This window comes from Balaenoptera physalus (genome assembly GCF_965194825.1).
Source record: "Balaenoptera physalus genome assembly, chromosome: 4".
Taxonomy (NCBI): domain Eukaryota; kingdom Metazoa; phylum Chordata; class Mammalia; order Artiodactyla; family Balaenopteridae; genus Balaenoptera; species Balaenoptera physalus.
Window position 1 is genome coordinate 74644550 of NC_138891.1, and position 13372 is coordinate 74657921.

At 46.1% G+C, this 13372-nt stretch overlaps 2 protein-coding genes across 26 annotated transcripts in view; one reads left to right on the forward strand and one right to left on the reverse strand.

Moving 5' to 3' along the window:
* Positions 1-3807, reverse strand: part of LOC309659202 (uncharacterized protein) — a 39301-nt gene extending 35494 nt beyond the window's left edge. For 19 of the 25 annotated variants that reach the window (XR_014262656.1, XR_014262657.1, XR_014262658.1 and 16 more), the window contains exon 1: positions 2458-3807. The gene's annotated coding sequence lies outside the window, so the exon portion shown is untranslated. The remainder of the gene's footprint in view (positions 1-2457) is intronic. The other 6 variants (XR_014262670.1, XM_082458692.1, XM_082458691.1 and 3 more) reach the window with 1 other exon arrangement.
* Positions 3399-13372, forward strand: part of TNK2 (tyrosine kinase non receptor 2) — a gene marked incomplete at its 3' end in the record, with an annotated part of 41849 nt that continues 31875 nt past the window's right edge. Inside the window, exon 1 of the mRNA XM_082458523.1 lies at positions 3399-3999. The remainder of the gene's footprint in view (positions 4000-13372) is intronic.

Here is a 13372-nt window from a genome sequence, read left to right on the forward strand (position 1 = left end):
AGAATCACTCTGCTGTGGACAGCTCTTTTCAAGTTTCAGATCAGGGAAGAGACTGGCACAGGCATGTTGGAGGGTTGGGGTTATCCCCACAGCCTCCTGAATCTCCTAAGCCTTGTGTTTCTAGCCTGTGTCTCATTTCCTCTATTGTGCTGTCAGTCCCCTTGGGAGAGAGCAGTCTCCCCAGCTACCAGTACCAGAGTCAAACACAATGCAGAGAAGGAGACATGCTCCAAGACAACTTCCGTCACAGCCCCAGTGCTCAATGTGGTGGTGGGGACAGTCCAGGAGTTGAGATGGAAGGATGGGGGAAGGGAGCAGGAGACCTCTTTTCTGTGAGCCTAAAGCTCCAGATAACCCTGCACCAGGGATGTCGGAGGCATGGGTTTGGCTCTTGAGAGCAACTGGAAGGGAGATGGGAGAATGGGGAGCTGGGCTCCCCTAAGAGAATCACCCAGCAGAACAATCCAGCATGTAGGTGCTTTGACCCCTTGCCTTGTTTGATTTAGAGCTTGATTTACCAGCAGAGAAACTTGCTCCAAATCAGTTGTTTGCATCTATTGATTCCCAAAATCTGGTCAGACTGATGCCAAAAATCTTGGCTCTCTGTGCACCAATGCCAAACAGAAATACAGAGTTTTGGAGGAACAAGAAAAATGGCTTTAATCTTTGCCTGGCAAAGGGGAAAACACAGCAGGCTAGCACCTCAAGAACTGTGCCCCCCCTTCCCGGGGAATCAGACAAGATCTTATAGGTGGGGCTCACAGTCCAGGGTATATGATAAGGATCAAAATTGTGAAGGTCTTGCATTCTTCTTGCATTATTTCAAAACAGTCACAGCTGGTGTCAGGCAGCCGGGTAACTGGGTCCAGCAGCCCGGTAGTTGAGCCTGTTTGTCTCTGGTTTATCTTTCTTTCTGAAATGCAAAAGGCTACAAGGGGTGATTTGTTACAAGGGAGTGCAGGGTATGTAGGTGCATGATGTAATTTACATAGAGTTAGGGGGTATTACCATGCAGGATGTAATTCACATAGTGTCAGGGAGTAATAGGTTAGCTTTGTGAAGGACAAATCCAGTTACAGACACTACAGATTAGCAACAGTTAAAATAAAGCTAGGAGTGATTAACTCTTTCCGTCCTGTTTGTTTCTTCTCTAGCCTGTTCACTGTTCCCTTTACTTTCCTTGTTCTCAGGAGAGGAAAAACTTCATTTCTATTTTTGTTGCAACAAATTCCCCACTGCTAGTTCATTCCGTCCATATTAATGGAGGAAGGGAAACGGGCGTCATTCTTGTCTGGCTGAGGACAAAACTTCAGTTTTGCTCCACTTGACAATCACCAGCTGTCCAGCCCAGGGGCCCATCTATCTTCTACTTTAAGACCTGATGCTTCCCAAAGCTCCTGGGTATGGTGTTGCTTTGTTGTGCCTTATTGGTTCAGAGCAGACTTGGGAGTCAGAAAAGTGGATTTGAATTCTGGCTTCACTACTACCAGCTGTTACTTAATCGTGTAGAGCCTCAGTTCTATCACCTGTGGAGTACTGCCTGCCCTAGACCCTGTCTCGGCCCAGGTGGGGTGCATTCAACTTCCTGCTCAGTGGCCCTGGTTGCATGGTGAAGGGCAACCCCCTTACACACACTGTTATCGAATGATTTAGTAGAAAGTTGCCCTGCTCACCTCACAGGGCAAGACGCCATGATCCAAATCCACCCAGTCCAGCCCCCCCATAGCTGTCTAGAACCCGCCCCCTTCTCATTGTCCTACTGTCCTCAGGCCAGAGCCCTTGGGCCCAATGCTGGAAAATAGGAGTGCAGAAGGAGTCACCCTTACACAGTTCTCTGATGTCTGATCCTTGGGACAGTTCTGTCTGGAGTTGTTTTATTATTAAACGCATCTTATAGATGAGGTACAGTCAGAAACAGGGCCAACTTGCCCTAGCTTTTGGGTTCTAAGCTGGGCAGCCCAAGGCCGCCTCCAGCTGTGCTAGGATCTGGGTCTGCAGGTTGCACTATCACTGGGACAAGGAGCTCTGAATTTTCTCCTCCTTTCAGGGTACAGACCCAAGAGGGAGCAGTGCAAGAGGGAGGAAGGCTCCCTTTGCCCGGGGCTCTTTCTGCCTGTATTCCCAATAGGAAGTGTCACAGGCCTGAGCCCAGCTCTCCCTTGGCCCCAGGGAAAGGGTGGAGGCAGCCCAGGTTCATAGATCTCTGGGCTGCTGCTGAAAGATTAGGACTAGAGTCCCTCTCTGCAGTCAAACACTCACTGGATTGGGACCTTGGAAACTTTCCGGTCCAACTTCCTCTTCATTTTAGAAACGAAGCAACTGAGGCCAGAGGGAAATGGGTTTTTTTACACTCACAAGTCAGGAGCAGCTGAACTGCTACTTAGAATTCGAGACTCCTATTTCAGCGCTCCTCCATTGGGTCCTGTTGACTACACCGTCTCAGTGTGAACTCCCTACCTTCTGCTTCACCTCTTCTCCCTTTGGCTCCACAGGAAGGCGCAAGCAGGGCTTCTGGCGGGACGAAGAAGGGGGAGCAGTAAGTGCTCTGAAGAGGAAGGAGAAGAAGTAAGTGGTACATGGCCCCTTAAGGTGGCGGGCCAATCCGGCCAGGCTCCGCCCCCCTGGGGCGGCGCAGGCGCAGGCTGGCTCCAGGAACCCCCGGCGGGAGGGCAGGCGCTGTTGGTTCTCGGGCTGGGGCGCGGGGCTGCAGCACCTGCGGGGGCCGGCGCAGGGCGCGGCGCCCGGCGGGCGGACGTCGACGCCCAGGAGCTAGGGCTGGGAGCCGGGACCGGGACGTGGGGGCGGAGCGGGAGGGGACGCGACCCCGCAGCCCCCTCCCCCGGGGGACGGGGCGGAAGGAGCCGGGTAGGGGGCGGTGTGAGCGGGCGGCGAGGGCAGCACCATCTGGAGGGGCGGGACCGCGCGGCCTTTGGGGGGCAGGAGAGTGCGTTGGGCAGTGCCGGCTGGGGGCCCTAGGCCGGGAGCGCAGGAGGAGCGCGGCGGGCTCTGCCCAGCGCTGCAGGAGCAGCAGCCGCAGCGGATCGGGGTTCTCAGCTGGGGCCCGCAGCAGCTCCGCGGGCTGAAGCTCGGCGTGGAGGAGCAGGGGGGCGTGGGTCCGGCCGTGCAGGAGGAGGGCGGGGTGGGCCCGGGGGTGCAGGAGCGGGGCGGCCGGGGCCGCGAGCCTAGCCTGGGGGTGGTGTGGGGGTCTGCGAACGGCGCGGACTGGAGGCGCCCGCCGCCGTGGACCGGCTCCGCGGGCTGGCCTGTGGTGCAGGAAGAGGGGCTGGGGCCCCGCAAGCAGCACCAGGAGAAAGGGGGAGGCAGCCCCGCAGTGCAGGAGCGGGGGGAGGCTCGCACCGGGGTGCAGGAGCAGGGGGAGGGGAGCCCACGCAGGCTGCTACAGCAGCCCGAGCAGCTGTCCGAGCTCGGGGACGGCCTCTGGGAGAGAAGAGACGAGTTCGAAAGTTCCGAGGAGCTGGGGGAGCAGTACTGGGAGAGCTGCGGGCACCTCAGAGGGGAGGCAGAGGTCCTGGGAGCGGCCCCGGCACGCCGCAAGAGACTCGAACTGGTGGGGAGGGCCCGGCCAGTGGGGCCCCAGGGGCCTGAGGGAGAGGGGCGCCTGGGGGTGCAGGAAGCAAATTGGCTACCCGGGGTGCAGGAAGGGCAGGTGGTGCGGGCTGTCCAGGAAACATACCTGGACGGGAAAGGGTCCCAGGAGGGAGAGGGGCCCCTGGAGAGACACAGGATCCGGAGGCGCAGGCGGAGGAGGAGGTGGTAACTCACAGGCCGGCTGCTCAGCACCAGCATCGGGCCGGGCCAGGGCCGTGGTGAGCGCGGGATGTAGGGGTTTGGGGAGTGGGGGGCAGAAGAGCGCCGTGAACCTGGGAGCGTTGGAAACCACTGCCCGATAGCAGGCAGTGTCCTGCTGGGTCCTTTTCTGCCACCTCAGCCGGGACATCATAGAAGCTTTGTCTGCAGAGAGCCAGTGGAAGGCAGCAGGTAAGGAAGCCCAATTCTGTTCTCAGCTGGAATTGGTGTGTTTGGAAGGAGGGGGCTGCAGTTATCTCAGGAGAGCGTGGTCTCCAAACTGCTTTTTTTCATTCCCCTGTGTTTAAACCTGGAGAGGAATGAAGCAGTGCAGTGTTCAACAGCGAGACAGGACTCCTCCCCCCAGTACTGTATATGCCAACTGGAGTGATGGGACATTTTCTTAGAGTCTAGACTGGCGGTGAGACTGTCTGGGTGGCTGCCAAGCCTGGGCAGAAGGGAGAGGGGGGTAGGCCCGGGCTGAGGTTGCAGAGGAAGTAGTCACCTCTCCACTCCTCCACCCCCGCTCCACCCGTTTACCGGTGGAGATAGGGGTATCTCCATGCTATAGCTGGGTTGGTGCAATCAGCACAGGCTGCCTCACGTCCTCAAAACACGTTCCAAAAAAGGGAAGGGGCAGCATTGCATTGACAGGACCTTATCTTGTAACCCTCTTGGCCACGTGAGCTGAGATGTGAGTGTGGCAGCCGTTAACTTGGGCACGAGCCTGGCCTGCTCCCGCCACACCTTCTTGTCACATTTGATTAATACTGAGGGCCCAGAGCCAAGGATAAATAGTGGGCAGAAGGGTGGAGAGCTGGTGAGGACTTCTGTCTCCGTGTGGGCTCTCAGGACCCCAACCTGAAAGTGTGGGATAGGAGAGGGTATCTGCACTGTTGGACTCTGGGCATCCTCTGTGGCCCAGACCTCAGCCCCACCCCATGGAGGTGGACAGATGGGCAGCTGTGGCATCATGGGTTCTGTACCAGCCAGGGCCAGCTCTCAGCCCAGCTTAGAGGTGGGGCTTGCAGAGGTGGGGGCTAAATTTAGCTTCCTGTTGACTTCCTCATGGCCTGGGTGCCAGGCCTATTCATTCCTGCCCCATAGGGGCTTGGTTGGCCACTTGCGGGCCTCACCTGCCTAGGGATGTTCACCTCTTACCTGGCGCTGTCTGGGTGCTTGCTTCTCTAGTCCTCGGGTGCGAGTGGGTACAGAGTTGCTGCCTGTCTCGGGGCCTTAGCCAAGACCCATCTCTGCCCCACCCCAAGGAGTGGCTCTTAGTCAGATGGCCCCCAGACCCCTGTCCCAACCGGACTGGGTGGAGATAGTCCTTTTCTGTTGGGGCAGGGGGAGCGGTGGTCGCGTCCTAAGCAGGCAGCTGCTGGGACTCTGCTGGAGGAGCCAGTTAGCCTGCTCCCCATGCAAACCCAGACTTGACTGTCAACTTCGTCCCATGCCTGCCTGTCATCCTGCCACCCCAAACACTCATGCACCAGAAGTTCAGTTGCTGTGTCCAAGGTGTCTGGCTCTTCTGGGATGGCCAGACTGGTTCTTGCGCTCTGGCTTCAATGGAGAGAACTGTTCTAAACACATGCACATAAGCATACACCTTCACCCTATTTCAGGTTGATTCTTGAATTTGTGGTAGACAAAGAGAAAGAGGACTTTGGCAGATCTGGTTTTACTAGCTGTGTAACTAGTGTTACTAGCTGTGTAACTAGTGTGCAACTAGGGTAACATTTCGGGGCTTCAGTTCCTCGTCTGTGAGGCGGGCCCTGGTTTTCCCTACAGTGTCCTGAGTGCAGAGGGCTCAGACCCTTCTTTGCCAGCCTAGCGTCCACCTTCCCAGGAGCCATGGCCAGTGGACATTAGGCAGGAGGGGTCAGCGCTCCCAGACCTTTTCCTCTAGCCCCTGAGCCCACAATTATCCCCCTGCCCTGTGCTTTATCCTGGAAGATGAAGTGTTTGTTTTTAATAATAGCTTTATTGAGGTATAATGACATATGGTAAATGGAACATATTTAAAACATAATTTAGTAAGTTTTAACATATGTGTATACCTGTGAAACCACCACCACAATCAAGATGATGAACATACCCATTATTCCCAAACCCCCAAAAGTTTTTTGTGCCCCTTTGTAATCCCTCCATCCCACCCCTCCTTTGCCATCCCCCTTCCTCAGGTAACAATAGTCTGCTTTCTGTCACGCTACATTAGTTCACATTACCTAAAATTTATGTAAATGGAATCATACAGTATGTGCTCTTTTTTTTTTTTTGCCTGGCTTTTTTCACTCAGCATAATTATTTTGAGATTCATCCATGTTTTTGTGGGTATCAATTGCTTATTCCTTTTTGTTGCTGAGTAGTATACCACAGTCTGTTTATCCATTTACCTCCTGATGGGTTGTTTTCAGTTTTTGGTTATTAAAAGTAAAACTGCTATGAACATATGTGTAAGTCTTTGTATGGACATATGCTTTTATTTTTCTTGGGTAAATCCTTAGGACTAGAATAGTTGGATCATATGGTAGGTGTACATTTAATTTTTAACAAACCGCCAGACTGTTTTCCAAAGTGGTTGTACCATTTTATGTACCCACCAGCTGTGTATGAAAGTTCTAGTTTGTTCACTACTTTGTCAGCACTTGGTATGATCAGTCTCTTTAAATTTAGACATACTAATAGGTCTGTAATGGTATCGCATTCTGGTTTTAATTTGCATTACTCTAATGACTAATGTTGAGCATCTTTTCATCTTATTTGCCATCTGTATATCTTTGGGGATGTGTCTGTTCAAATTGTTTACCCGGTTTTTAATTGTGTGGGGGTTTTTTTTCGTACTAAGTTTTGGGAGTTCTTTTATATTCTGGATTCAAGCCTTTTATGGGATATGTGATTTGCAAATATTTTCTTCCAGGCTCTGGCTTGCACTTTAATTCTCCTAACAGTGTCTTTTGAAGAGCAGAAGTTTTAACTTTTAATGAACTCCAGTTTACCAGCTTGTTCTTTTATGGATTGTGCTTTTGGTGTTTAAGAACTCTCTGCCTAACCCAAAGCATGATGGTTTTCTCCTATAACTTTTATAGTTATGGGTTTTACATTTAGGTCTACAATCAATTTGGGGTTAATTCTTAGGTTAGTATATGGTGCAAGGTATGAATGGAAGTTCAGTTTTTTGCATATGGGGATCCAATTGTTCAGCAAAATTTTTTGAATAGACTTGCTTCTCTGTGGAGTTGCCTTTGCACCTTTATCAAAAATCGGTTGTTTGTGTGTAGATCCAATTGTGGACTTTGTTTTGTTCCATTGATCTAACTTGTCTGTCTTTATCCCAGGACCACATTATCTTGATCACTGTAGATTTTATAGTAAGCCTTGAAACCAAGGAAAGATCTTAAACTTTGTTCTTCCTTTTCAAAATTGCTTTAGTTATTCTAGGTTTGTTGCACTTCCATACCCATTTTAGAACAATTTGTAAATTTCTACAAAATAGCCTGCTGGGATTGCATTGAATCTACAGATCAGTTTGGGGAGAATTGCTATCTTAGCAATATTGAACCTGACTCATGAACAATGTGTATCTCTGTATTTATTTAGATTTTTAAGAATTTCACCAGTGTTTTGTAGTTTACAATATATCCTTAAGTATTGCATATTTTTGATGCTATTGTAAATGGTATTTTTAATGGAATTCAGTTTTTTGTTAAAAAAATTTACCTGCCTTAATTGTGGTAAAATATACACAACATAAAATTTACCATTTTAACCATTTTTAAGTGTATAGTTCAGTAGAGTTAGGTACTTTCACCTTGTTGCACAACCATCACTATCATCCATCTCCAGAACTTTTTCTTATCTTGCAAGACTGAAACTCTGTACCTATTAAACAATCTCTGTATTCCCCTGTCTCCTCCCACCTCTGGCAATCACATTCTACTTTCTGTCTCTACAAATTTGACTACTCTAAATACCTCATGGGAGTAGAATCATACAGTATTTGTCCTTTTGTGACTAGCTTTTTTCACTTACCGTAATATATTCAAGGTTCATCCATGTTCTAGCGTGTGTCAGAATTCCCTTCTTTTTTTTTTTTTTTAAGGCTGAATAGTAATCCATTGTATGAATATACCAGATTTTGTTTATTCATCTATCAATGGTTGCTACTACCTTTTTGCTATTGCCAATAATGTTGCTATAAGATGGTGATGTTTTTTAAATTTCAATTTCCAATTGTTTGTTGTTAGTATATATAAATAAAATTGACTTTTGTATATTATACCCTCCCACCTTGCTAAACAGGTTGTTCTAGTAGCTTTTTTGTAGCTCCCATTGGATTTTATACATAGACTGTCATGTCATCTGCTAATATAGACAGTTTTACTTCTTCCTTTCTGGTCTTTATGTCTATTATTTCTTTTTCTTGCCTGATTGCACTGGCTAATCCTCTGATATAATGTTGAATAGAAGATTAGGTATCTTGCTCCTGATCTTCAGGGGAAAACATTCAGTATTTCACCACTATGCATGATTTAGCTGTAAGTTTTTCATATATGATCTTTATCAGGTTGAAGAAGCTCCCTTCTGTTCCTATTTTACAGAGATTTTTAATAGAAATGGATGTTGGATTTTGTCAGATGTTTTTTCTGTGTTTATCAAAATGATGATAGGATTTTCTTTTTTAGTTAATGTGTTGAATTACATTGATTCCGTCTTCAAATGCTAAATCAACCTCGTATTCCTGAGACAAGCTCCATTGGGTCATGGTTATAATTCTTTATGTATATTGCTGGATTCCATTTGCTAAAGAATTTGTTAAGAATTTTTGCATCTATGTTTATGAGGATATTTTTCTTGTAATGTCTACAGGATTCATAATATACATCTTTAATTTATCATATGTTTATGAGGATATTTTTCTTGTAATGTCTACAGGATTCATAATATACATCTTTAATTTATCATAGTCTGCCTTCAAGTGATGTAAGAACCTTAAAATATTTTCATTTTTCCCTTCCTTTATGCAATTATTATCAAAGTTATACATGTTATAAACCCCGCACTACATTGGTATAATTTTTGTTTAAACAATCAGTTTATCTTTTAAAGTAATTTAAATATAGTAAAAAAATTTTGTTAACTATTTACCCATGTAGTTGCCATTCTAGTGCTGTTCATTTCTGTGCATAGATCCATATTTCTATATGTATTATTTTTCTTCTGTCTGAAGGACTTCCTTTAACATTTATTATAGTGCAGGTCTGCTGGTGTTGAATTCTTTCAGCTTTTGTATATTTAGAAAGTTTATTTAGCCTTCATTTTAAAAAGGTATTTCCATTGGAATAGAATTCTAAGTCATTAGTTTTAATGATGTTGTGCCACTGTCCTCTCATTTGCATTGTTTCTGCAAGAAATCTGTTGTCATCTTTGTTCCCTGTATGTAGCATGTCTCCCTTGCCCTCCCAGCTACTTTTTGAGATGTTATCCCTGATTTTGAGCAATTTGATTATGATGTGCGATGGTGTAGTTTTCTTCATATGTCTTGTGTTTGAAGTCATTGAGCTTCTTGAATCTGTGGGCTCTTAGTTTTTGTCAAATTTGGGAAAATTTCAGTCATTGTTTCTTCATATGTTTTTTTTCTGTTCCCAACTCTTCTTGGGAACTCTAATTACACATATATTAGGCCACTTGAAATTGTCCCACTGCACACTGATGCTTTGTTCATTTAAAAAAGAATCTTTTTTCCTTTGTGTTTCATTTTGGGTAGTCTAGTATTACTATAGTAATGGTACTATTACTGTGTCTTCAGTTTCACCCACTTTTTCTTCTGCACTGTCTAATCTGACTTAAATTCCATTCACTTTATTTTTTTTCATTTCATATAGTGTAGTCTTTATTCTAAAAGTTCAATGATAGTCTTTTAAAAACATAGTTATAATTGTTTTAGTGTCTTTGTCTACTAATTCTAACATCTGTGTCAGTTCTGGGTTGGTTTTGATTGATTGCTTTTTCTCCTCGTTATGGATCATAGTTTCTTGCTTTTTTTTTCTGGTAATTTTTTTTTTTTTTTTTTTGGGCTGTGTTGGGTCTTTGTTGCTGTGCGTGGGCTTCTCTCTAGTTGCAGCGAGCGGGGGCTACTCTTCGTTGTGGTGCACAGGCTTCTCGTTGCAGTGGCTTCTCTTGTTGTGGAGCACAGGCTCTAGGTGCTCAGGCTTCAGTAGTTGTGGCTTGCGGGCTCTAGAGCACAGGCTCAGTAGTTGTGGCGCACGGGCTTAGTTGTTCCGCGGCATGTGGGATCTTCCCGGACCAGGGCTCGAACCCATGCCCCCTGCATTGGCAGGCGGGTTCTCAACCACTGCCCCAGAAGCCCTCTGGTAATTTTTTATTGGATGCCAGACAATCCATTTTACTTTGTTGGTTGCTGGGTATTTTTGTATTCCTATAAATATTCTTGAGCTTTGTTCTGAAATCCAGTTAAATGATTGGGAAATAGTTTGATCCTTTTGGATTTCATTTTTAAGATTTGTTAGGTGAGACCAGAGCCATGCTCAGTCTGGGGCTAATAATTCCACACTGCTGAGGCAAGACCCACCTGTGTATTCTTTTTTTTTTTTTTTTTATAAATTTATTTATTTTTTGTTTATTTATTTTTGGCTGTGTTGGGTCTTCATTGCTGCACGCTGGCTTTCTCTAGTTGCAGGGAGCAGGGACTACTCTTCGTTGTGGTGCGCGGGCTTCTCATTGCGGTGGCTTCTCTTGTTGCAGAGCACGGGCTCTAGGCACGCAGCCTCAGTAGTTGTGGCACACAGGCTCAGTGATTGTGGCTCGCGGGCTCTAGAGCGCAGGCTCAGTAGTTGTGGCGCATGGGCTTAGTTGCTCCATGGCATGTGGGATCTTCCCGGACCAGGGCTCGAACCCGTGTCCCCTGCATTGGCAGGCGGATTCTTAACCACTGCGCCACCAGGGAAGCTCCCCACCTGTGTATTCTACCCAGTGCCTAGCTTTTCCAGTCTGGCTAGTGGGAACAGGCCCTTTTCCCAGCTCTGTGAGCACCAGGCACTGCTATATCTAATCCTTTTGGGTGGTTCTTTTCCCCAGCCTTGGGTAGTTTCCATACATTCATGTGATGATCAGTACTCAGCTTATTACTCAAGGGGGATCTTTTACAGACTTCTGTGGTGCTCTCTCTTCTCTGATGCTCTGTTCTGTGAATTCTGGCCACCCGAGTTTCCCCAGAGTCTCAGCTCCATCTCTTCAACTCAGAGAGTCCTTTGGGGTCCAACTGGTTCCCTTCCCTCTTCTGTAGCCTGGAAACTCAACCACAGGGCTGACCTCCTTTGTTTCCTATCTCCTAGGTATCACTGACCTTTGCATCTTGATGTCTGGTGTCTTCAAAACCATTTTGTATATTTTGTCCATTTTTCTGTTGTTTCAGTCAGGAGGGTAAGTCTGATCCGTGTTATTCCATCTTGGTCAAAGATGAGGATTTTACTTTAATTCCTTCATTCCCACCCTGCTACTTATCCCATCTTCCAGCCCATCCACTCTGGGCATATCTCATTTTTTCTTCAATCTACTGTTCATTGTTTATATTGTTATGGTGTAGTAAACTGTGACTTTTCCTTTCCTGGGCACCTTTTTGTTCTTCCTGGAGTTGCTTTTTTTGTTTGCTTAGTTTTCTATGTACTTTTCAATTAATTAAACTCTCCAGTAGCTGTATAAATTTCTCAGGGTATCAATTCCATTAGGTATTCTATCAAATTCACCTCTCTGAAGAAGTCTCTTTCAGAGCCTGGTGCCCGAAAGCGGCATGGACTAATTGCTCTGTATCACTGATACTTAGCTGTGAAGGAAGCTGTGCCTTTCTCTCCTGTTTCCTATCTTCCCCTTTGTTGGTTTATTCTCTAGTTTGGTAGAGTACATCCTTTAGTAGCTTCCTGAGAGAGGAGGGTGAAAGAGTGGTAGATTATTTTGAGACCTTGCCAGTCTGATACTCAGTCACTTAATTAGCTGAATATAGAGATCTAGGCTGGAAATTGCTTTCCTTTGGAATCTTAAGGGCATTGCTCTTAAGTTCCAGAGTTAACATTAATGTCTAAAATCATTCCCAATCCTTTTTGTGGAACTTGTGTTACACCGTTGCCTAGGAGTTTGTAGCATCTTTTCTTAATCTCCAGTATTCTTTAATTATGTAGCTTGGTGTGGGCTTTTGCTCTCCATTGTGGAAGATACTTTATCCTCCAACCCTTCTATTGTGATTTTAGCAATTTTAACAGCAGTAAATGTCTGTTGATATTATTTTATCCCATGGCATGGATGAGGTAGACACAAAACTACTAAATTCAACTTAAGTTTTAACAGAAACATTGGAATAATGGATTAGAATTTTTGGCTAGGGAGATATCCACATTTCACTTTAAAAAATCCTTTATTTTTTTTAAAGGACTTGCTAAAGTTTTAAGGTCCAGATATTTTTTTAATTAGAAAAATTAAGATAAGTGTGTGAATCTAATAAGGAAAAAATTCTCAGAATGAATTTTTGGAAATTTAGTAGAATGATTTCTCTATCCACTGACATTAATGGGACTTAGCATTAAGAACTACCATCTGTATAGTAAGTAGTCCCATAAACTGATGCTCATGGCCATGATGAGAAGGGCCTTCTGAAAGAGTGGTCAGTGTCAACAATGGGAAAGAATATTTGAAAACAGGACTGTTCTGGCCAGGACCAATGATTGACGCAGTTACAGGCTTTCTCCAGAGCAGCAGTTCTCGACCCCAGTATGGATTCATCTGCAGAGATTTCAAGATATGATGCCTGAGTCTCACCTGGACCAAGCTGATTAGAATCTCAGTGGGCGGGGCCCACACACCGCCACTTTCCTACCTCCCAGGTGATTTTAATGCACAGCCAGTGCAAAGAACCACTGCTCCAGGGTTTAGCAGAGACCCTTGCTTCCTAGAGTATGGTCTAAGGACCAGAATATTATCACTGGGAGCTTGTTAGAAATGTAAAACTTAGGCCCTACCCCATATCTATGGAATCCGAATCTGCATTTTAACAAGATTCCCCCAGGTGATCTGTATGTGCATTAAAGTTCATGAAATACTGCCTCATTTATCCATTCAGCAAATATTTATGAGCACCTGCTGTGGGCCAGACTTTGTTGGTTGGGGTGAGGATGGGTCTGTTGAATTTTTTATGTTTCCTGTCATATTTGTAATTTCTTATTCCCCCTATTAAAAAATAATAATATTCTCTTCTTGTTTTATAGATACAACATCTTGTCTCTCTGAGGATTTTTTTTTTTAATTTTATTTATTTATTTATTTATTTATGGCTGTGTTGGGTCTTCGTTTCTGTGCGAGGGCTTTCTCTAGTTGCGGCGAGCGGGGGCCACTCTTCATCGCGGTGCACGGGCCTCTCACTATCGCGGCCTCTCTGGCTGCGGAGCACAGGCTCCAGACGCGCAAGCTCAGCAATTGTGGCTCATGGGCCTAGTCGCTCTGCGGCATGTGGGATCTTCCCAGACCAGGGCTCGAACCCGTGTCCCCTGCATTGGCA